The sequence below is a fragment of the Danio rerio genome, chromosome 22 (assembly GCF_052040795.2).
Source record: "Danio rerio strain M-AB ecotype USA chromosome 22, GRCz13ab, whole genome shotgun sequence".
In the NCBI taxonomy this organism is placed as follows: domain Eukaryota; kingdom Metazoa; phylum Chordata; class Actinopteri; order Cypriniformes; family Danionidae; genus Danio; species Danio rerio.
Genome location: NC_141042.1, coordinates 34,378,721 through 34,401,512, shown reverse-complemented (window position 1 = coordinate 34,401,512; position 22,792 = coordinate 34,378,721). Strand labels below are relative to the sequence as shown.

Below are 22,792 nucleotides of genomic sequence, written 5' to 3'. Positions count from 1 at the left end.
TAGTAGCATGCGTTTGTTGTTATATCAACAAAAATGGTTGTAATAACGTTAACAAATGTGAGGGTTTTATATAATGAAGATTCAATCGCGCCAGCTCCGGACTGCAGCGCATAACCTACTCGCGGCGTCGCGGGCTGATTCCGGCTCGCATGCGGCAGCACCTGCTCGCTCGGCCCCCGCATCTGGCTCAGTTGACTCAGGCTGGAATCGGGCAGTGAGTCCAGGCATCCGGAGTAGGTCCAGCAGAGGTAGTCAGTCTGAGGGGTAAGTCTTCGGTAGGCAAGAACTGGCCCCAGTGTATTTTGCTATCTGGGTGGCTAGGCGTGTATTAGCAAACTAATAAAGCCCGAAAAAAGCTCTGACCTTAGCCAATAAACAGTGTTCCACTAGATCATGTATGTCAGAAACTATAGTTTACTGCTGAACTCATTTTGTCATAGTAAAATATCACAGAAATCGAGTAATAACACTTCAGTCTCCTGCCGAAGCTCAGACGCGCTGCTTTGAGAAACTGTCAACCACAACTGTCAATCACGATGACACGCCCAGCATTAAATTACTGCTAAAAACAAACTGTTTACAAAAATGAGGATGTGCACCTATTTCAGCACAATAATCAGTGCCTTAATCGACCAGAACCATCTTTCGGGACATTTTATTGCAAGTGTAATTAATTTTTTTATTTGGGCTCAAGTCTCCTTCATTAACACGGAGGAGGCGGGCTTTATGACTTGTACTGCAGCCAGCCCCCAGAGGGCGATCTAACGGCCGAGACCTTCACTCAAACGCAGACTTGCGGCACACTTGACCTGAACCCAACTGAAACTTGCAAAAAATGCTTGCGTTGCACATACATAGTGTCCTTGCACTTTATACTGTCACATATTGATGCGAATGAAATTTTCAAGCCAGGTTCATTTTGAAAACGTACGGCTATATACATTTCTGGAGAGTGCCAAATACGTCCTAGGAGGTACATTTCAGAATGAGCCTATGTTGGAAGTTTTATTCAGAATAATAACAATCTTTTGGTCCTCAATCCAATTTTAAGGCCATTTTCAGAAGTTTGGTAATTCATGATTCATTTATTTCCTAACAACGGGGTCAAAATATGAATAAAAAAGGCGATTGTCTCTGCTGTGAGCTAACAGCTGGGTTTTCAACACATAATTACATTATCTGCAATGTAAGGTTGCATTTCAAATTGGTTGCCAGCAGAATCTATCATATGTGTTGTTCTTTTGTGGCTTTATTAATGTTTTTTAAGCCCAGGTTTGGTCTAGAGTTGCAGTATTATATCATAGTCTCCTGTGTTCAGGAATGCAAACACTCAATGGATTTTTATTACTGACCTCGAGTTATAATTTTATCATGTCATTCAAACCCTGAGTCATGCTGATATACGGCTCTCACGTTTATCAGTTTCACTATCCTCCTTTCTATAAAGAGTCTGCATGCAGTTATAAATCTGTGTTTATTTCTCTCTTAAATGTATCAGACAATAACTTCAAGTTTTATGACTAGCGTATATATATGTGTATAGTTTCTTTTTGAAATCTTTAGTGACCCTGGGGAAAATTTAAGAGATTGTTAAATCGTCTCAGGTTACGTATGTAAGACTCTGCGTCTCTTTAGGAGACACAATGGGATAGAATCCCTCTCTTATAACCTCCTGAAGCACATGTGAAATCAATCCAATTTAATTGGCGGGACCGTGTGTGACGTCAGACCGGAAGGTATAAAACCACCACGGAAGCATACAACTTCAGTCTTTTTCCTTCTACTTACAAGCACTGAAAACGCACTACAAACAGAACCGAAAGCAAAATGAATAAGCACACAATGAATTAATCTGGTGGTAACTGCATAAAATGGCAATAGTTTATTTTTTGCAGTGTGATTTTTTTTTTTAAATAAATGTTTTTTATTATTTGAAATCTTTAATTTTTTAATTGCATTGTACCTAGTTTTGGTCAAAAACTTAATAGTTTGAATAATAAAGACACAAAGTTAACCCCGGCATTCCTGGGTTCAAAACTTTTCAACTCACAAGCAAAACATTTCAACCTGCAAGCAAAGATTCTAGATATGCAATAAAAGACAGCAGAAAAGAGAGCAGAATTAATGTGTGCAATGAAAATTGTGGTAACTGCATAAGAGGACAATTGTTTATTTTTTGCAGTCCTAAATATTTTATTATCATTGACATAAGTTTTTAAATTAAACGTGTTTTTTATTTGAAATACTTATTTTTTTTAATTACTACATACTTAATTTTTCTTTAAAACTAAATATTTTTGATTGGATATTAAAGAAACAAATCTAGCTCCATATTACTCTCGCACTGTGGGATTGCGCCCCCGCCTCTGCTTCCGAGGGAGTTAAGAGTATGGAAGGCCGTTGGGGCCAAAATGGTTGTTCCCCACATGCCCCGAATATGATGAACTGGCTGAGATTAAGCCTGTGTTGCTTGAATTAATCCCCTATAAAAATATTATTATATAACATACATTATAATATAGAACATAATAATAATAATAATAATAATTATTATTATTCTTATAAATATAAGGGGTCTAATTTGTAATGAAAAGAAACGAAGAAAAAAAGATGCAGCGTAGAGTTCCCTGCATTAAGTGTTTTTTTGTTTGTTTCATGTTTTTTTTCTTTTTGTTTTAGCTGACTTTGTATTTGTTACCATAGAAACTATTATTATTATTATTATTGTTATTATATTTGTTTTATTATTATTATGATTATTATAATTCATTAATTCATTTTCTTTTCGACTTAGTCCCTCTATTAATCTGGAGTTGCCACAGCGGAATGAACATTAAAACTCCACAGAGACAGAAACGCCAACTGACCCAGCCAGGCCTATTATTATTATTATCATGATTATGATGATGATGATGAAGATTATTATTATTAAATATTATTACTATTATTGTTATTATTATTATTATTATTGTTGTTGTTGTTGTTTTAATTGTTATTATTATAGTTATTATTATTGTTATTATTGTTGTTATTATCATTATTATTTATCACAACAATGTATTATATATTTTAAATAGCTACAATAAAATGTTTTGTAAATTATTGTAAATAAACACAATGTCCTTTTATGAATTATGAATGTTGTTTCTTTTCTTTCATTTCATGTTTTGTTTTATTTTATTTCGTTGCATTTTGTGTTTTGTTTGGTTTCATGATTTGTTGCTTTTGCATTTTGTTATTGTTTTTCTTTTTGTTTTGGTTTTTGCGTTGTGTTTTTGTTTTAGCTGACTTTGTATTTTTTACGCTCTTAGAAATAAAGGTACAAGAGCTGTCACTGGGGTGGTAACTTTTCAAAAGGCACACATTTGTACCTAAAAGGTCTTTATAGATACTTCAAGGGTACATATTTGTACCTAAAAAGTACAAAAGTGTACCTCTTAAAATTTGTAGGTACAAATATTTGCTTTCCCTTCGGATGGGGAACTCCAATGCTATGTGGAAAACCTTCCACTATGGGGTTTTCGTCAGAAATCATTCATCTGCATTGCACTAGCCGTGTCTTATATACTTGACTGATTGTCATTGAAGCCAGCTGTGCATGCTGACGCTGGCAATTCATTTGGCATTTCATTGGCCCGATTTTATACTCTTTCAGATGATTGGTTTCTGACAAAAACCCCATAGTGGAAGGTTTTCCACATAGCATTTCCGTTCCCCCCCTCAGGGAACAAGGGTTACTTGTGTAACCGTAGCGTTTTCAGGTTCCAGTATGGACCCTTTAGATACAAATGTTTTTTTTTTTTAAAAGGTACCACCACAGTGACAGCTCTCGTAACTTTTTTATTCCGAGAGTGTACCATGGTAATGCTAGCATTATTACAGTTTACTAGAACCATAAAGCAAAAACTATTTTTAAACCAGAAAACTACTGTAATTTCTGTCATTAACTCAAAAACACTCTTTTTCTTGTTAGTTGGCAATTAAATATATTTGCAAGTACTGTACAAAAACAAAATAAATAAAAATTAATGAAAAGTAAATATGTTTTTCGGGCATAAATTGTCATAAACCCTTAGTAGCAGTTGCTACAGACATAATAAATAAATTAAAAAAACTAATAAAACTGATAAAATCTCTCAAATGAATAGCTTAAATTAAAATGGAAAAATATATAATTAAATAAAATCAAATGTAAAATGCTAAGAAAGCAACAATAGCATATAGGTGAAACGAAGTGAGCGGCACTGTGGCTCAGTGGTTAACACTGTCTCCTCATAGCAAGAAGGTTGCTGGATCGAGTCCTGGCTGGACCAGTTGGCATTTCTGTGTGGAGTTTGCATGTTCTCCTCATGTTCGCGTGGGTTTACTCAGGGTTCTCCATTATCCCCCACAGTCCAAAGACATGTGGTATAGATGAATTAGATTAACCAAATTGTCCGTAGTATGTGTAAGTGTGTGTGTGTGTGTGTGTGTATGAATGTGGAAGCGTATGGATGTTTTCCAGTACTGGGTTGTGGCTGGAAGGGCATCCTTGTGTAAAACAGAATAGATTAAGCCAAAGGAAAATGTATTAATGAATGACTTAAAAACTCAAAACCCCCCTTTTTTTCTTGCAAGTTAAATATATTTGCAAGTAATGTGCAAAAACAACTCAAATAAATAAAAAGTTAAAATAAATAAAAAATAAAAATCTAAAATTAAAATGGAATTGTCAGAGTTATTAGCCCCCCTTTTATTTTATTTTTTTTTACATATTTCTTAAATGATGTTTAACAGAGCAAGGAAATTTCACAATATGTCTGATAATATTTTTTTTTCTTCTGGCGAAAGTCTTATTTGTTTTTTAACAACAACAAAAAAAAAGTTAAATAAAATATACTTAAATATAAAAAAAATAACAAATATTATTTAGTTTCAAAGTTTAATATTTGTATTATTAATATTAATAATAATATTTGACATTTAATAACTGTGAAAATGAAATTGTTAAATATTTATTTTTATTTATATGAAATTTATTTTCAAATGTTTATAGGTAATATAATTTTATTCTGTGAGTATAAAAAATCTAAATGTAAGATAATATAAATGTTATCATTTCTAAAACAGGCCTTTCCTTACGAGTGGAAATTTACCAAGCACGACTTGTTTTTTTCCATCTTATCTCTAGCACTGACTCACCCTTTTTTTATATACAAAAAAAAAAAAGGTGACGATTGCCAAATTCAGACTTGTATGAGTCACCTCATTGTATAATCCAGCTGCATGAGATGAATCAGATAAACCTGTACAACATAATACCACAAATATGACTGCTTGTGCCAAGGCTATAAAAGCCTGTTACATATTTGCTATACAAAATGCAACCATGGTGACTATTGCTTTAACATGCAAACACATCCACATGCATGCAATGCCACTTCAACATTTAAATAAATAAACTGCATGAATAAAATGGTTAAATATGAAGACAGGGTGAACTTAAGTCAAAGTCCCAAACATCAGATCAGCGCTTAAGGGAAAAAACCACTGAGTCAGAGACATATGCAGTAAATATATTCTGACTGCACAGTGCACAGGGCTTCATTTGACACTTTGCCATTTAAAGAGACAGTTCATTTGAAAATAGTCAAATTTAGATTCAAACTTGCTCTACACAAAATATCCAAATGTGAAAAACCGAAGCCCTAATTCCAACAATTAGATGAGCAAAATTTTGTGTTGATTCCTGCTAAAACCCATAATTAATTTAATTTAATTTAATTTAATTTTATTTTATTTTATTTTATTTTATTTTATTTTATTTCTGTGTTTCTTGCAAAAACCCTTATTTATTTATTTAGTTTATTTATAGTTTTATTTATTTTATTTTACTTTATTTATACCATGGCAACATCAGAGTTATTGCAATTAATCGCAAATACTAACACCAACTTTGTTGCAAAAAATAATTAGTATTTAATTTATTGCAAAGTCTTATCGTCGATCCCCGTTATAAGAGCAACAAATAATAACTTGACTTCTAGTTAATCCTTTGCAAAAGTGGCTGAGGGTAGAACTTTCCGATGAATCATCTGTTAAACTGCATCCCAATCATTACAAATACTGCAGAGGACCTACTGGAACCCGCATGGACCCAAGATTCTCACAGAAGTCAGTCAAATTTGGTGCATGAAAAACCAACACAATCTCACGGCAATTCGTAACTTTTTCATTTAGTGGCTAATTCGTATGAATTCGTACGATCTAATTCGTACAATTTAGTACGATTTGCTTATCCCCCAATGACGGTTGGGGTTAGGGGTGGGGTCAGTTGCCACGCCTCCTTTTTAAAATCGTACCATTTCGTACGACTAAACTCGTACGAATTCGTACGAATTAGCCACTAAACTGGCAAAATGTAAAATACATACGTTTTCTCGTGAGATCAGGCTGGAAAAACCATGTTTTAGGATCACATTCAGTATAAGGCATGCAAGAGATCTGCAGAGTGGATGACAACATCAATAGCTTGAGGTATCAAGACATCTGTGCTGGCCATTACATTGCAAACCACACAGGAAAGGGCAGATTCTTTAGCAGGAGAGCTCTCCTTCTCACATTTCAGTCTCCACATCAACGTTCCTGAAAGCAAAAAAGCTCAAGGTGCTCCAGGACTGGCCAATCCAGTCACCAGACATGAACATTATTGAGCATGTCTGGAGTAAAATAAAGAAGTAGGCATTGACGATGAATCCAAATAATCTTTATAAACTCTGGGAGTACTGCATAAGCACTATGTTGCCATTCTAGATTACTTTATTAAGTTATTTGAGTCATCGCAGAGATGTATGGATGCAGCTCCAAGCCTTTATATGGGAATCTACACAATATTAACTCTTTTACCACTGCACCATGACTTTATTCTATAATGTACATTATTACTGTTAAGTAACAAAACTTTTGTCTAAGCAAAGTCAGACCTTACTGTCCTATTTAATTAATTTAAAATCAGAGCATTATCATACTTTATGTTGGTAAAATAAGTCTAATTTAGAGGTCTTCACATAAGCCACTTCTGCTACTAAATGATCAACTAGAAGTCAAGTTATTTGCTTTTCCTAGAACTTGGATAGAAGACAAGACTTTTATAAGGTAGAGTATATATATATATATACACACACACACACACATACTTTTTATGTATCATTTTATTTAATTATGTAAAATACAATGTGATTTTATATTATATATTAAATAATTTACTGTATTTATTTGAGTGGATAAAAACTGAACATTTGCAATTGTTTAAGGTTTTTGGGCCCTATCATACACCCGGCGCAATGTGGCGCAAGGCGCGTCGCAAATGTTTTTTGCTAGTTTCAGCTCGGCACAAAAGTCGTTTTGACATTTTGCACCAAGCTGTTTAAATAGCAAATGCATTTGCGTTCATATGTGCGCCCATAGGCGTTCTGGTCTAAAAAAGCAGGCGTGTTCTGGCGCATTGCTATTTTGGGAAACTATAATAGTCTGTTCTTTAGACCAGAACAAAGCCGGTCTATTGTCAGGTGCAGAGTGCACCTGACTTACACATTGCTTAATACACACAAAATGTAAAGCAATACGCAAATATCTTTACATTTGAAAAAGAAATAAAATATTAAGGATATATATATATATATATATATATATATATATATATATATATATATATATATATATATATATATTTTTATATATATATATATATATATATATATATATATATATATATATATATATATTTTTATATATATATATATATATATATATATATAATAATAATAAGGATAGGATATATATATATATATATATATATATATATATATATATATATATATATATATATATATATATATATATATATATATATATATATATATATTTATATTTATATACACACACTCAAAAAAATGAATTATGGCTGTAGTTGGTCCAAAGAATGTAACTATATTGAAATTAAACAATTCGCTTATGTTTGTGTATTAAAAATAAAAGTGTTGTGTTGGAAAAAATTAGAAAAAGTTAGTTTTTACATTTAAACAGCTCGCTTAATTAACATGAATGAAAGGGAGTTGTGTTGCTTCTGCAGTACTGCATTTTGGTCAATAGGTGGAGTAATATCTGCACATGCGCAGTTTCAAAACAACACAGGAAGTAAGAAGATTCAAACTACAACGATCACTCTCAGCTCGGCGCCATATTATGGGAATCAAAAGATGAAGATTACAGTACAAATTGAGAACGTGCACAAAGCTTTGCCCAATGTGGACACACAGGTGAGATTTTATTTACTTTTTATGTATTTATATTGAGGCTGTGACAACATTTGAGTCATTAATGTACTCCCTTGTAATACTCTGTTGTGTTTGTGTATAGTATTGTTATGAAATTGCCATGTTCCCTGTTTCTTTTTCACATTAATGACAAATAAATTTGTAGTTTTTTTGCATTCCTGTGAGATTTTATACTATTAACTCCCCCAAAATAAAGTTGCAAACAATGGTAGTAAGGAATAGTCATGTTAGAATAGTCTAAGCATTTCACTTATAGCACACGTGCTGCTGATAATGTGACAATAAAAGTGATTTGATTTTTGATTTGATTTGATAGTCTCTATTTTAAATAAGTGTCAAGCTGTTTGTCAAGTTTAAATCCCAGTTTTGATAACTTACATAATATTAATTAAAAGGTGGTGTTGGCACATTGTTATTATTCAAGCCTGTTAACTTAAAAAAAAAAAAAAAAAACTTTACAAGCATATGTGACACTTAAATAGTATGACATCTAGCATGATGACATATTTAATGTAAGCTTATTTGTTTGGTCATCTAACACATTTAAACTTTTAAGTTTAGTAGTTTGCAGTGTTTTTTTTCATTTTTATTATTATAAATATATTATTCTAAATGCTATATATTTATATTATTATATTTTATTATTACAAATCTTTGCTCACTCGCATCTATTTTCTCCCTCACAGGTTTACAGCTCAACCTCTAAAGTCCCATATCTGGCTGAGGAGACTGTGGATCATCCAGGTACTATGCCTTTAGATGCCTATACACACATTAAAATGATGTACAGTAAAAATTACTAGTAATTTTAACTAATTATTTAGTAAATTACTATTTGTCATTTCATGTCATTTAGAACATCGCCAGTGGAAAAAAGGTGTAAATGCATCCTCAAAGCCCCTAAGTGAGGGAGTACATGGTAAGCTATTTACATTTTATTTTATTATTTTTTAAAAACATTTTGTATTTTCCTCTTAAACCAATTCCTCCTTTCACCTTTGATCTGTTGGTAAATGTTTTTTTTTTTATCTGACATTTTTAGGATGCTGGGCATGATGAAGCACAAACCTTGATGTGCAACACCACCTTATGAATCTACAGTAGTTACATTAACATTTAGCAGACTCTTTTGTCTAAAGTGACTTACAATTGAGGAGACATTCAGCAAATCAACAGGAAGAGGCGATACACCCAAAATGTGCTAGTTATACAAAGAATGTTAAGAATTAAGAATGCTTTTACATGTGGTTTGTCAAGCCCACTTACCTGTGTGAAGCAGACTTTATGCACAATGTTTTTTTTTTTGTTTGTTTTTTTTTAGATATAGGGAGTGGTTGTAAGAAAGTGTCTGGTGCAAATGTGCAGAAATGTTGCAAATGTCAGAGATGAATGTGTGTAGCTATTGTATGTTCTGTCATGGTTGGTCTAATTTATGGTGTAGTGCTGATCGTGTTACTTTGCCTGAAAATGTTAATCTTTCTTTGAACAACTGAAGTGTTATCTGCTTTTTCAGTGTAAAGAATGTACAGCATTTACAAAAGAAGACTTAATTTTTCGAAGTATATTTTTGTAAATCATTTGAAGGCAGAATATTATTTTTGAATGTTTTTTGTAATATATGAAAAGTATCATTTTGAAAAGTGTATTTTATGATGTTTTTGTAAGCATATTTTTGTAAATCATTTATTGTTTTTAATTTACTTCATACTTGTATTACTATTATTTTAATAGTATTAATATTTTAACTTATTGTAATAAGTGAAGATACAGATAAAGACAATATTTAGATTTTGATAATCATTTGATTGCTGGAAAATGTGTAAAACTGTAAAAATGCTATTGAATAAACTCAATCAAACGGAAAATGTTTTTTTATTTGGTTAAACATAACAATATCAATTTTAGAATAATTGAACTTAAATAACTACATTGATTAAAGCTAAACTATAAATGTTACGTTGATTGAACTAAACAACATTACATTACCTTTATGTAACTAACTTAAGTTCACTAAAATTAATATTCTTTCTTAAAGATAACTTAACTCGGTTACGTGGAACCAGTGGACAAAAAAAAGTTAATTAACGCCAACATATTTTTTTGAGTGCATAGAAAATAAATATAAAGGATTAAAATATTACAAAACATTATTTTCTAGCCTACATGAATATAAAAACCACATTATTTTCATGCCTTCTTCATCTCGGGAGGCTTTTTCGGTTAATTCAATTTGCTTTGGTATAATGTTATTATTATTAGCAGTATTATTTATTATAACCATATTTATATTTGTTTTATTAAAGACAAGCTTAGATTTGTCCACCTGTATGGTTTTAGACCATATGGGGCATAGCAGGTGTATTTGGAAATAACTCAGTATTTTGACCACACTTCGTTATTATTGTTCATTTATTCGTTTGCTGGAAATTAGAACTGAATTTAGAAATAGTTTTGAAACAAATATTTGCGCTTAACAAACTAAATTAATTATTTATAGGCTAATTGATGTCTGTGCTTACAAGGTTTCCCTATCCACGAGAGCGATAGTGAAAGTAGATTATGAGATACCTTATTCTCATTCATGCGCTGTAGATGCTCTGTTTAACTGTTTTCTTGCTAGTGAAATGCTCAGTTTTTCCACTTACACTTACTTTACGTCGTATATATCAAATGTGCCATGGCGCGACGCAACTGGCTCTTAAAGGAAATGGAAGATGAAACTCTTTATCTAGGTGTGTTTATTCTCAAAACACACCTATAACTCATTAAGATAATAAACTCAACCTTTTTAGACCATGTGCCACAGCGCAAAGCGGATTTTTCTGTCCATAAATTAGCAAAAGTGGATTCTGACACGCCCGTTTGAGTATGGACCGTCAAATTAGAGCCCTTTGTCTTACATACTGACTTATTTAAAACTCACAAAAACTACTAATAAAAAGTAATTATTAAAAAGTATATATATAATAGTATACTAGTGGCACTAAAAAAAAACCCATTGGTTTCTTGCAATTATAATCAATTTATTGATTATATATATATGTGGCAGAAATCCTGAAATCTGCCCTAACAATCAGACTGACTGAAAATTCCCTATTCAGTTTCTTTGTGTTTTGCTGAAACGCTCATCTGACTTGATCATGGGATAATCGCCTTATAAAAATCTGTTTCCAAAATAACAGCTTTCCAAGAGGCAAAAGTAAAGATCCACTCGTGACGTCCTTTTAGAGCTTGAACTTTGATTTGGGTTTTATTAAATGCTAACTCTGTTATGACAGAGTTTGTGGTGAATTTCAGTCGGTGAACTTTTATCCAAAGCAAATGATAACCGTTTGTGTTTTAGAGTTGTTTAGAAAGTGCTTTTGTTATCTGTAGCTGAGATACAACAGATTTATATATGGCCTGTAAAGACAGTCACATGCCGTTTGGCAGGATTTGACTTTGGTGACCGTTCAGCTGAATAGTTTCCTCTGCTACAAAAAATATGGTCTTCAGCAATAGGAAGAATAGCTTTCAAGATAGCTAGAACAATATCTATTTTAGCGTCTACCTCAACTTTAAATATATCAGCATCCAACAACTACTTTAGGACCAATAGCAAACAACCATAACTACTGTATATTAGCAACCACACTGATGATCACTGCATCTATTATATTAGCATCAACACCAACAATAACTATAGCATCTATTAAGTTAGCATCTACACCAATAAAAACTATATTTGCATGTTTTATTTAGTGTCCACACTAATGACAGCTATAGCATTTACTAAATTAGCACCCACACCAATGATAGCTACTAGTATATTAGTTATAACTAGTTTACTTTCTAATGATAATCATATTAACATCCACAATTAGGATAATTATATTTATATTAGCATTTACTGTATTAGCACCCAAACTAATAGCTATTGTTAACATGTATTATATTGGTACACATCAATGGTAACTAAATTAGCGTTTAATATATTAGCACCACAACAATGATTGCTATTATTATATTAGCATTTTCTATATTAGCACCACACCAATGATAGCTATACATATATAAGCATTTACTATATTAGCACCACACCAGTGATAGCTAGAATTAAATTAGCATTTAATATATTAGCACCTCACCAATAGCTATAATTATATTAGCATTTACTATATTAGCACCCACTCTAATGATAATATATTAACATCCATAATCATTGTATCTATATTAGCATTTACTATATTAGCACCCACAGCAACATTAAAAATATTAGCATCTACTTTATTAGCATCTGTTATTTTAGTGTCCACACCAACAAAAGCTATAACTATAATTTAATGTACTATATTAGCACCCAGAACAACGACAGCCAATATAGTTCCTGGCTGTGTTCTATTCCCAGTTATCCCCCTATGCCCTATTAATTTAGAACATTCTAACATTTACACTTGGAATGATTTTATTTATTTTTTTAACATTAAAGTCATCACTCGTAAATGTAATTTGCTTTCAAAGTATTTTTACAGTTCAGTTTTAGCAATCATAATGTTTACAGTTGCATTCCCTTCGTAGAGCACTTTGAAAACATTGATGTCATTTTGATTAGTCATGGCCCATGACAAAAGCTATAGGTGACCTAATATTTAAAAGCGGAATTTATGTTTGTTCAATTATGTTTCAATTGAATTGAATTGAATTGAATGTTACGTCTCCAAAGCTTGTAAAAAAAAAAAAAAAAAAAACATAGCATACATTAATGCTTTAAATTTATAGTAGGTTATTATTAAGTATATGTACTGTATATGACATGGGCCTGTTGGTTAGAACATTTCTGCAGTGGTTTGCATGTGTCAAATTGTAAAAGTAGACTTAAAAGAATAAAAACAATATTCTACTTAATAATGATAATAATAATAATAATAATAATAATAATAATAATAATAATAATAATAATAATAATAATCCTCACCATCATCATCATCATCATCATCATTATTATTATTATTATTATTATTATTATTATTATTAATAAAGTAGGATTTTTTTCAGTTCCTAATAAATAATCAATATTAAATTTAATTTCCTAATAAATAGCCTCATTTTTTAAATTTATATTTATATATGAGATTAGAATAGCCTGTGTTAGCTTTTGTAGGTCATATTATGTTTTAGAATATAATGTGGAATGTTCTCAATAATTTATAAAGAAAACATATAGGTCCTATATGTGCCATTTACATATATTTCAATGAATGTGGAAAGCGAGTGCATGTTTTACCAAAACTAATATTGGATTTATTTATTTTTTATGCGTTTGCATGTAAAACAATTTGCACAAATAAATTATGGGGTTCATCTCTAAAGAAGTTGTTACCTCCAAATTAGAGCATCATTATGGGCGTTTTACATTATAACTAATGTGGTTCAAACGATGGATGTGCGACAGAGAAACTATAGTTTTGAGGAAACACTTGTCACTATGTTGTTCTTTTCCCAAATGAAGCATCGTACTATAAAATAGTTCAGCCGCGAATTAGGTTGTTGTTTGGGAAATGCACCCCTGGTTGGTTTTAGCTGATCAGGCTGGCAGATGACCAGCTAAAACCAGCTTGACCAGCCTAGCCAGGCTGGGAGCCCAGCTTAAACCAGGCTGGTCAAGCTGGTTTTAGCTGGTCTTTTAGCTGGTCATTTCCCAGCCTGACCAGCTAAGACCAGGCTGGAAATGGCTGAAAACCAGCCTCGAAATGGCCAAACCCTGTCTAAAATCAGACTGATTGACCAGCTAAAACCAGCCAACGAGGCTAGCTTAAGCTTTTTTTTTTTTTTTTTTTTACAGAAGGGATATTATTGTCTGCTGTATTACCATCTACATCAATGATAACAATATTAGAACATACTATATAAGCATATGCTATTTTATCCTTCACACCAGCAACAGCTATATTTACTATATTACCACCTACAACAACAACAACAACATTATTGTATAACTGATACTGTTTTTATTAATATGGAAATATTGAATTATTTTAATTAAATATTCCACTAAAACAAATAATTCATGTACATGGTGTTAAATGTCATTTATTTGTTTGATTTGTTCAAATGACTGAATCATTAAGCAATTGTTTATATGAATGCCCCATTTTATTCATTAAGGTGGTGCACACAGTTTGTTGTTTGTTATACAGTTGAAGTCACAATTATTAACCCCTGAGTTTATAGCCCCCTGTTTATTTTTTTCCCAATTTCTGTTTAACATAGAGAAAATTTTTAACACATTTCTAAAAATAATAGTTTTTATAACTCATTTCAAATAACTGATTTATTTTATCTTTGCTATGATGACAGTAAGTAATATTTGACTAGATATTTTTCAAGACACTTCTATACAGCTTAAAATGACATTTAAAGACTTAACTAGGTTAATTAGGTTAACTAGGCTAGGGTAATTAGGTAAGTTATTGTATAACAATAGTTTGTTCTGTAGCCTATCGGGGAAAAAATACCTTAAAGGGGCTAATAATATTGACCTTAAAATGTTTTAAAAAAAAATTGAAACTGCTTTTATTCTAGCTGAAATAAAACAAACAAGACTTTCTTCAGAAGAAAATAACATTAGCAGACATACTGGGAAAATTTCCTTGCTCAGTTAAATATAATTTAAGAAATATTTAAAAAAGAAAAAACAAATCAAAGGAGGGCTAATAATTAAACTGTATCTGATTTTCAAAAAATATCAGATATTTTTACTACATTGTAAACATCTAGTTTATAAAATGTATTATATTGTCTTTTTTCTTTCTTTTTTTTTTTTTTGCTGAGGAGATTATAATACATCTTTTGTGTCCTGCAGTAATCTACTGTATTGGAAAGCGTGAGTAGAGCCTATTGTGAGAGCTATGAAATATTAAACCTGTTTACATAAACACTTTACACACACATTACACTGTAGACTTCATTTCAAACCCTGGAGGTGTAAAACATGCTTTCACCATTTCAACACTCCTCCAACTCTGCTTTGTAGGCCATACACCTATTCGGGCTTCTCTGTTGTCCATTGTTTCGATTCTCCGAAAAGCAAAAAATTGGGCAAATGAATGAGTGGAAGGAATCCCAGTCAGCCAGCCGCTGTGGGTGTTGAGGTTTCGGTTACATTGCAGAGAGATATTTCTTTTGTAAATGTTGCAGTCATCTGTGAAAGACAAGATGTTTTGTAGGATGTTGCTGGATGGTGTTAAAACCCAGTGATTGTTTGTCTTGTTTTTGTTTTTTTATTTAATAGATATTTGGACATACTGTACATACAGGCCTGTAGCTACAAGCCAAAAAGAAAATATGTACATTAAAGGCTGAGTAGAACATTTTAATGGAGCTACCTGAGGCTATAAGTGGTTCCCAACCCTGTTCCTGGAAGCCCCCTAACAGGATGCTTTTTGGGTGTTTCCCTTGTCCGACACACCTATAATACGTCTTAGTGCACTAATGAGTCAAATGTGTTTGAACAGGGACACGTCCAAATTGCAATGCTGGAAAACCTCCAAAAACTGGGGAAGAAACCACTTGTACAATAGAGATAGAGGCAGAATGCATGAGCGAATAGGAGAAAATAAAGATGCACAGGCAGTTTTTGTCTTTATAAATAGTTTTATTGTACAACCATTGATTTTTTTTGATTAGCGCAACTATTTGTATTCATTTTATTGTAGGAAATACAGTCACTTCATTAATTTTCAAAGAAAACTACTGAAGCTTTTACTTTACTGCTTTTTATAAAGTGATTTTAAACTGTTGTAAATGCTGGGTACTGCACAACTCCTTCATATTGTCACAACACAGGGCAGCATGGTGGCGCAGTCGGTAGCACAATCACTTCACAGCAAGAAGGTCACTGGTTTGAACCTGGTTGGATCAGTTGGCATTTCTGTGTGGAGTTTGCATGTACTCCTTGTGTTGGCATGGGTTTCCTCTGGGTGCTCCGGTTTCCTTCACAAGTCCAAAAACATGTGGTATAGGTGAATTGAATAAGCTAAATTAAACATAATACAGTACAATTAAGTTGTCCAAAAAAAAGCCATAAGAATTGTGTTGTTGCCCTTCGGATGGGGAACTCCAATGCTATGTGGAAAACTTTCCACTATGGGGTTTTCGTCAGAAACCAATCATCTGAAAGAGTATAAAATCGGGCTAATGAAATGCCAAACGAATTGGCGGAGTCAGCATGCACAGCTGGTGTCAATGACAATCAGTCAAGTATAAAACACGTGGCTAGTGCAATGCTCGGCATCCTTTTTCACTTTCAGAGCCTTTCACAAGCTTCTGAGAGAGTCTTTGAGGGTTCTCCAACCTGTGTCTACAGAGAGAGATTGAGTAGCAGCTTCTCCCGGTCCAGAGCGCATAGACGCAGTGGCAGACGGTCGAGCTGGATTTTTTCCCTTGCCTGGCTTTCTTTGGGTCCGGTCCTTCAAGAGCCGTTTGTATATAGGGAAAAAACTTCCTAAAAGAGCAACACGATTTTGCAGCACGTTTTTTTCAAGACATCGCCTTGACCGTGCGTTTCTGGATGCAATGGTATCCTATCCTCGGATGATGGGCACGAGCACAGCGTTTCATGTCTGGGGGTCCAGCATGTTAATGCGGTGCTCGTGGGCAGTGGATGCTGTCTCTTTGATGTCATGTCTGTTGCGCAGTTAAGATCAAGGCTTGCTCGAGCGACCCACCCCAGTTGTCCCCCGCACTGCGGTTGACACTCGGGCAGATCTGAGGATTACAGGGGTAGTAAATCTCCCGCTTTCAGGCTGCAAATCTCTCGCTCCTCTACGCGCTTCATCCAAGCTTCAGGCGAAGAGAAGGGCTCTGTCTTCAGATGGTCACTTTCTCATTTCATGACACCGAGGATCAGATGTCCATCGCTGCATCTAGGATGGGCTGTCATTGTCTGATGAGGATGCGAACCTGCTCGCTCCCTCCCTCTGGGGTGGAGAGCTCGCCGTTGGCATCTAAAAAGCAGACATGATGGCCGTACTTTCCCGGGCTGCTTCGGCCGTGACCCTGGTGATGGTTTATCCCCCAGCCCCGCGACCTGACCGAGTAGATGGGTGTTATGTGGAGGATTCAAAGCCTTCCATCCTCTTCTTTTAAGTGCACAGTAAGCTCACGCAGTTTGGAGGGCACTTTTTTTCTGCCTGATCTGCATGCGTTTCCATCCTTACCATCCTTGGAGGGTTGGCTGTCAATGTCTGATGAGGATTCGAGCCCGCTCCTCCCTCCAGGTTGATGTGTGCGTGACGAATCTAGATGCAGACTTTGTGGCCGTGCTTTCCCAGGCTGCTTCGGCTGTGGCTCTGGAGATGGTTTATCCCCCAGCCCCGCGGCCGGACTGACTAGAGGGTTGTGAAAACCCTTCTTCCTGGATGCGCACAGTAGGCTTAGGCAGTGTGCTGCATGCGCCTCCACCTTCACCTTGCATGCTATGGCCACCTACCAGCGCTACCAAGTGCAGGCGCTGACCCAGCTACGAGAGGATGGTTCCGACCCAGGACTGGGCATGAGCTCCGCACCCTGGGAAGGACGATGGCTACATTACTGGCCAAGAACGCCACCTCAGGCTAAATCTGGTGATGTGCGTGATGTTGACAAAGTTTGCTTTCTTAACTCACCCATATCCCGGGCTGGCCTGTTTGGCGACAATGTCAGTGAACTCGCCCAGGAGTTCACGCAGGTGATGGAGCAGTTGGAGGCGATGGGTTATAATCTATTGGCTGGATCGTAAGACCGCTCCCTCTCACCGAGCCATCCACATCCACTGCTTTTCCCCGAGGGCGCTCGCCTGTAGCTTTTTGCTCCGCCGCCTCGCCTGTGCCTCCGGTCAATCGGCTGCTCCGAGCATCTCGCAGGCAACCAGCGCCCCCAGCCCCAGGGTTCGGTAAATGGACCACGAAGCATCAATGAGACGGGCCATCCGGAGAGGAGGGAATTTGCTCTTTCCCCTGCTGGTTCTACATTTAACGGCGTAAAAAAAAAATGCCATCAAATCTTCAAAGAGCTTTTTTCCCCTTCCCTGGATGTGACAGCCCGAACACTGCCAGTTTGGGATGCTATGCTTCCAGCGCACAGGATCGGTGCATTTCGCCAATGGCTCACAGAGCACGAGAGAACGTTTCTCCTTTCTTTTTTTCTTGCAGCCCCTGTGTATTTTCAACCGCTGCCATCACAGGCTGTGCTTCGAAATGCTTATGCAGAAGCGCATCAACCGATACGGGATTGGTTTGCAGCAATAGATCTGAAGGACGCGTATCTGCATGTCTCCATACTTCCACGCCACCGTTAGTTTCTGCGGTCTGTGTTCGAAGATCAAGCATGACAGTAAATAGTCCTCCCCTTCAGGCTCTCTCTGTCTCCGCGGGGTTTCACCAAGCTCGCGGAGGACGCCCGCGCTACCCCTCGACTCGTGGGCGTCCACATGCTCTATTCTCTTGACATTTGGCTGATTTTAGCTCACTCTTGGGGACAATTGACTATGCACAGAGACAAGGTGCTCCGGCACCTCCACCTGTTGGGGTTTCAGATCAACCGAGAAAAGAGCTGGCTCGCCCCCATGCAGAGCCCCTCCTTTCTCGGGTTGGAGCTGGACTCGATCACCATAAAGTCGCACCTCTCACGAGAGCGCGCCAAGCCAGTATGGGACTGTCTGAGAGAGCTCGACAGAAAAAATGTGGTCCCCCTGAAATCTTTTCAGAGGTTCCTGGGGCATCCGTGGCCGCGAGCCTGCTCGCGCAGTTACTGTGCAAACCCAGGGAGGACGAGGAGCAGGTCTTGTTAGTTGCGCCTCTCTGGCCTAACCAGACCTGGATTTTAGAACTCTCCCTCCTCTCAGGGACAGGGCACCATCGGGCACCCTCGCCCAGATCTGTGGAACCTCCATGTGTGGTCCATAGACTCGAGGAAGACTTGGGTAACCTACCGATGGCAGTGGTTAATACCGTCACTCAGGCTAGAGCACCCTCTACGAGGCATGCCTATGCCCTGAAGTGGAGTCTATTCACTGATTGGTGCGCTTTTCGCTGAGAAGACTTGCCAGATCAGTGTTGTGCTTTCTTTCCTTCAGGACAGGCTAAAGCGAAGTGCTGTCGCCCTCCACACTGAAGGTTTACATGGTCCATGGTTCCTCAGAGGTGTGAGGCGTATGGTTCCACCCCGCCCCCTTCTCATGCCCTCTTGGGACCTTGCGGTAGTGCTTACGAGCCTACGTGAGGAGCCCTTCAAGTCACTCGATTCAGTATCCTTGAGATTTCTGGCCTTGAATGCAGCTCTGCTGGTCGCGTTGGTATTGGTTAAGAGTGTCGGGGACCTGGAGGCATTTTCGGTCAATGACTCGTGCCTAGAATTCGGGCCGTCCTACTCTTATGGTTTCCTGAGACTACGGCCCGGCTATGTGCCCAAGGTTCCTTTCACTCCATTTAAGGATCAGGTAGTGAGCCTGCAAGCGCTGCCCGTGGAGGAGGCAGACCCAGCCCTTTCATTATTGTGTCCTGTTTGCGCTTTGCGTACCTATGTGGACCACATTCAGAGCTTTAGATCTTCTGATCAGCTCTTTGTCTGTTACAGTGGTCGGCAGAAGGGAAGTACCGTATCTAAACAGAGGTTAGCCCACTGGAGAGTGGATGCCATTTCCCTTGCTTATCTGAGCCAGGGTGAGCCGTGTCCCCCAGGGGTGAGAGCGAATTCCACACGGAGTAGTCAGACATTGGCCCGTTATGTTGTTGGCATGCCCGCTGGTTAGCCCGCGTTCCGAGTATAGGTGCCTCCTATGTGTGATTCCCTGCGGGCGATGCCATAATCTCACTCAACTATGGTTTACTCCCCCCTGTGTTAAGGCGGGCTCGTGTCTTCCCTCCTCGCTAACCATCCTCTTTGTACCCCTCCCCCGTTTCCAGGGCTGGGCCACAGGCTTTCACCAGGTCTCCTCTCCTTGGGTTGCAGGTGAACTTCGCAGCATCCTCCCCATCAAGACTGAACGCTTTCCCAACGTACTGTCGTATTAAAAACCCTTTAACTGGGTTATTTTCGACAACTGCATCTCGCGGGGTTGTAGGTGCGCTCGCTCTACTGCGTGGCGCACCCTTCGCCAGAGACACAGTAAGGTGCTTTCGTTGTGGCGTTTTCCATAGATTTCCTCATAGTGGAAGGTTTTCCACATAGCATTGGAGTTTCCCATTCAAAGGGGAACGCTACAGTTACCAAAGTAACCCTTGTTCCCTGAGGGGGGGAACGGAAATGCTATGTACCTTCGCCACAACAATTGTCCCTTAGCTGTTGAGCGTGAAAGTCTCCTCAGCTCAACAGGATGTCAAGCATTGCACTAGCCGCGTCTTATATACTTGACTGACCAGCTGTGTATGCTGACGACGCCAATTCATTTGGCATTTTATTGACCCGATTTTATACTCTTTCAGATGATTGGTGTCTGACGAAAACCCCATAGTGGAAGGTTTTCCACATTGCATTTCCGTCACCCACCCTCGGGCAACGAGGGTTACTTTACTAACCATAGCGTTTTAACTCATTTTAAATGTAGTAGTTTGAACAAGAACCAAAAGTCATTTTTTGAGTATGGAAACTCCAATTTATTATTTACTATATTTATTAATAAAGTGCAAAATCTGGTTAGTGAACCAGTTAAATCTAGCTCAAAGCCATTCATTTGTCAACCAGACTGTTCTGAACTTACACACTCAACAGCATAGTATATGTATGTAGTGTCATCTCAAATATAACACTAAAGTTTTTTACCAAGTGTAAATTCAAACTGTTTACTAAATGACGTTTGTTGGTTGCCAAATTAGTGAAATAAATGACCAAAGTACTAAATAATACCTGCCATGAGTATAACCACACTCATCACCGGGAGGCGCTATAATCAATCTCATAGGACAATTTTGCTTTCACAATCCAAAATAAGTAGTTATCCAACATGTGCACCCGATAGCTCCGCCCCTTCCGCTACGTGAGCAAAACTGCGGTCGTTAAGTGCGTGAAGTGTCCATCATTCCACACTTCATTTTAGTGGTCGAATAAGTGCATCATTCAGGTAAAGTGCACTTATTCTTTTGAGAGTTTTTAGTGTGAATGCACTACTTACTCTATTTGTACTTTAAAATGGTGTAGAATAGTGCATAAGTATGCGATTTAGGGCGCAAATTGAGTCTACACACAACAATTTACTGATTCAATTGATCCATTCAAATATGACACGTATTTAAATGATTCAGACAGAGTGAGTTTACAGTTAACGATTCACTAATTCAAATGATCCAGCCTGAGTGAGTTTACAGTTACCGCTTCATTGATTCAAATCATCCAGTCAGTGCTAGTCTACAGTATACAGCATCAAAGAAGGTCACTGGTTCGAGTCCCGCCTGAGCCAGTTGACATTTCTGTGTAGAGTTTGCATGTTCTCCCACTGTTGGCTTGGGTTCCCTCTCTGTGTTCTGGTTTCCCCCACAGTCCAAAGACATGCGCTATGGGTATGCTGAATCAACTAAAATTGGCCATGGGTAACACAGTGGCTCAGTGGGTAGCACTGTCACCTCACAGTGAGAAAGTAACTTCTTCGAGCCCCGGCTGGGTCAATTGGCATTTCTGTGTGGCGTTTGCATTCTCTCTCTGTGTTGGCGTGGGTTTTCACCGGGTGCTCCGGTTTCTCCCACAGTTCAAAGACATGTTCTATAAGTGAATTGAATAAACTGAATTGGCTGTAGTCTATGGTTGGGTGTGGATGCAATGTTGGTGTTTTCCAGTACTGGGTTGCGGATGGAAGGGCATTCGCTGATTAAAACATATGCTGGAATAGTTGGCGGTTATTATCGCTGTGGCAAGCCATGATAAATAAAGGACTAAGCCAAAGGAAAATGAATGAATGAATGAATGAATGAATAAATGAATGAATGAATGAAAAAACTATTAAACTGTTAGTTTGTTATATTGAAGTTTTGATTATATAGTCAAGCTGTTTGTTTTGGCAGCCGATATATTGGTGCATCTTTAGGACAAACTAATTCTTTTTGTACCAAATACATGCAATAATAAAAAAGTGTTTTCTGTGAATTACGATTTTAGAGTATTTTGCAAAATTGGTTTTAGAATAAAAATAAAAGGTCTGCTTTAATTGTCAAATATAAGAGAAAAACATTATTATATAGTATCATTAAATAAATTAGAGGTATCTAAATGGCCAGTTACATAACAACACTCAAGATGATCTGCTAAAGGTTAAAGCATCAAAATGAGGAAGAAAAAGTTGTAAGAAGTGTAGAAGTATTTCAGAAAATGCTGGTGTACTCACAATTTTAATTGAGAGAAAATGTCCTGAAATGAAAAAAAAAAAAAAAAAGAAAAAAAAAAAGAAAAAAAAATCAGGTGACTGGCAGTTCTGTAAGTAAAAAATGCTGATGCCAGAGGAGAATCACCAGACTGGTTCAGCTGATCAAAAA

General features: G+C 36.5%; 1 long non-coding RNA gene across 2 annotated transcripts in view; it reads left to right on the top strand.

Annotated features, from left to right (window-relative positions):
- LOC147838600 (uncharacterized) overlaps positions 1 to 10,180 on the top strand; it is an 85,737-nt gene extending 75,557 nt beyond the window's left edge. The window contains exons 1-4 of one of the 2 annotated variants that reach the window (XR_015522268.1): positions 8,202 to 8,297; positions 9,002 to 9,059; positions 9,172 to 9,234; positions 9,358 to 10,180. This is a non-coding gene — a long non-coding RNA (uncharacterized LOC147838600). Of the gene's footprint in view, positions 1 to 8,201; positions 8,298 to 9,001; positions 9,060 to 9,171; positions 9,235 to 9,357 lie in introns of those variants that run through there. The other variant, XR_015522269.1, reaches the window with a different exon arrangement.
- The last annotated feature ends 12,612 nt before the right edge of the window (positions 10,181 to 22,792 follow it).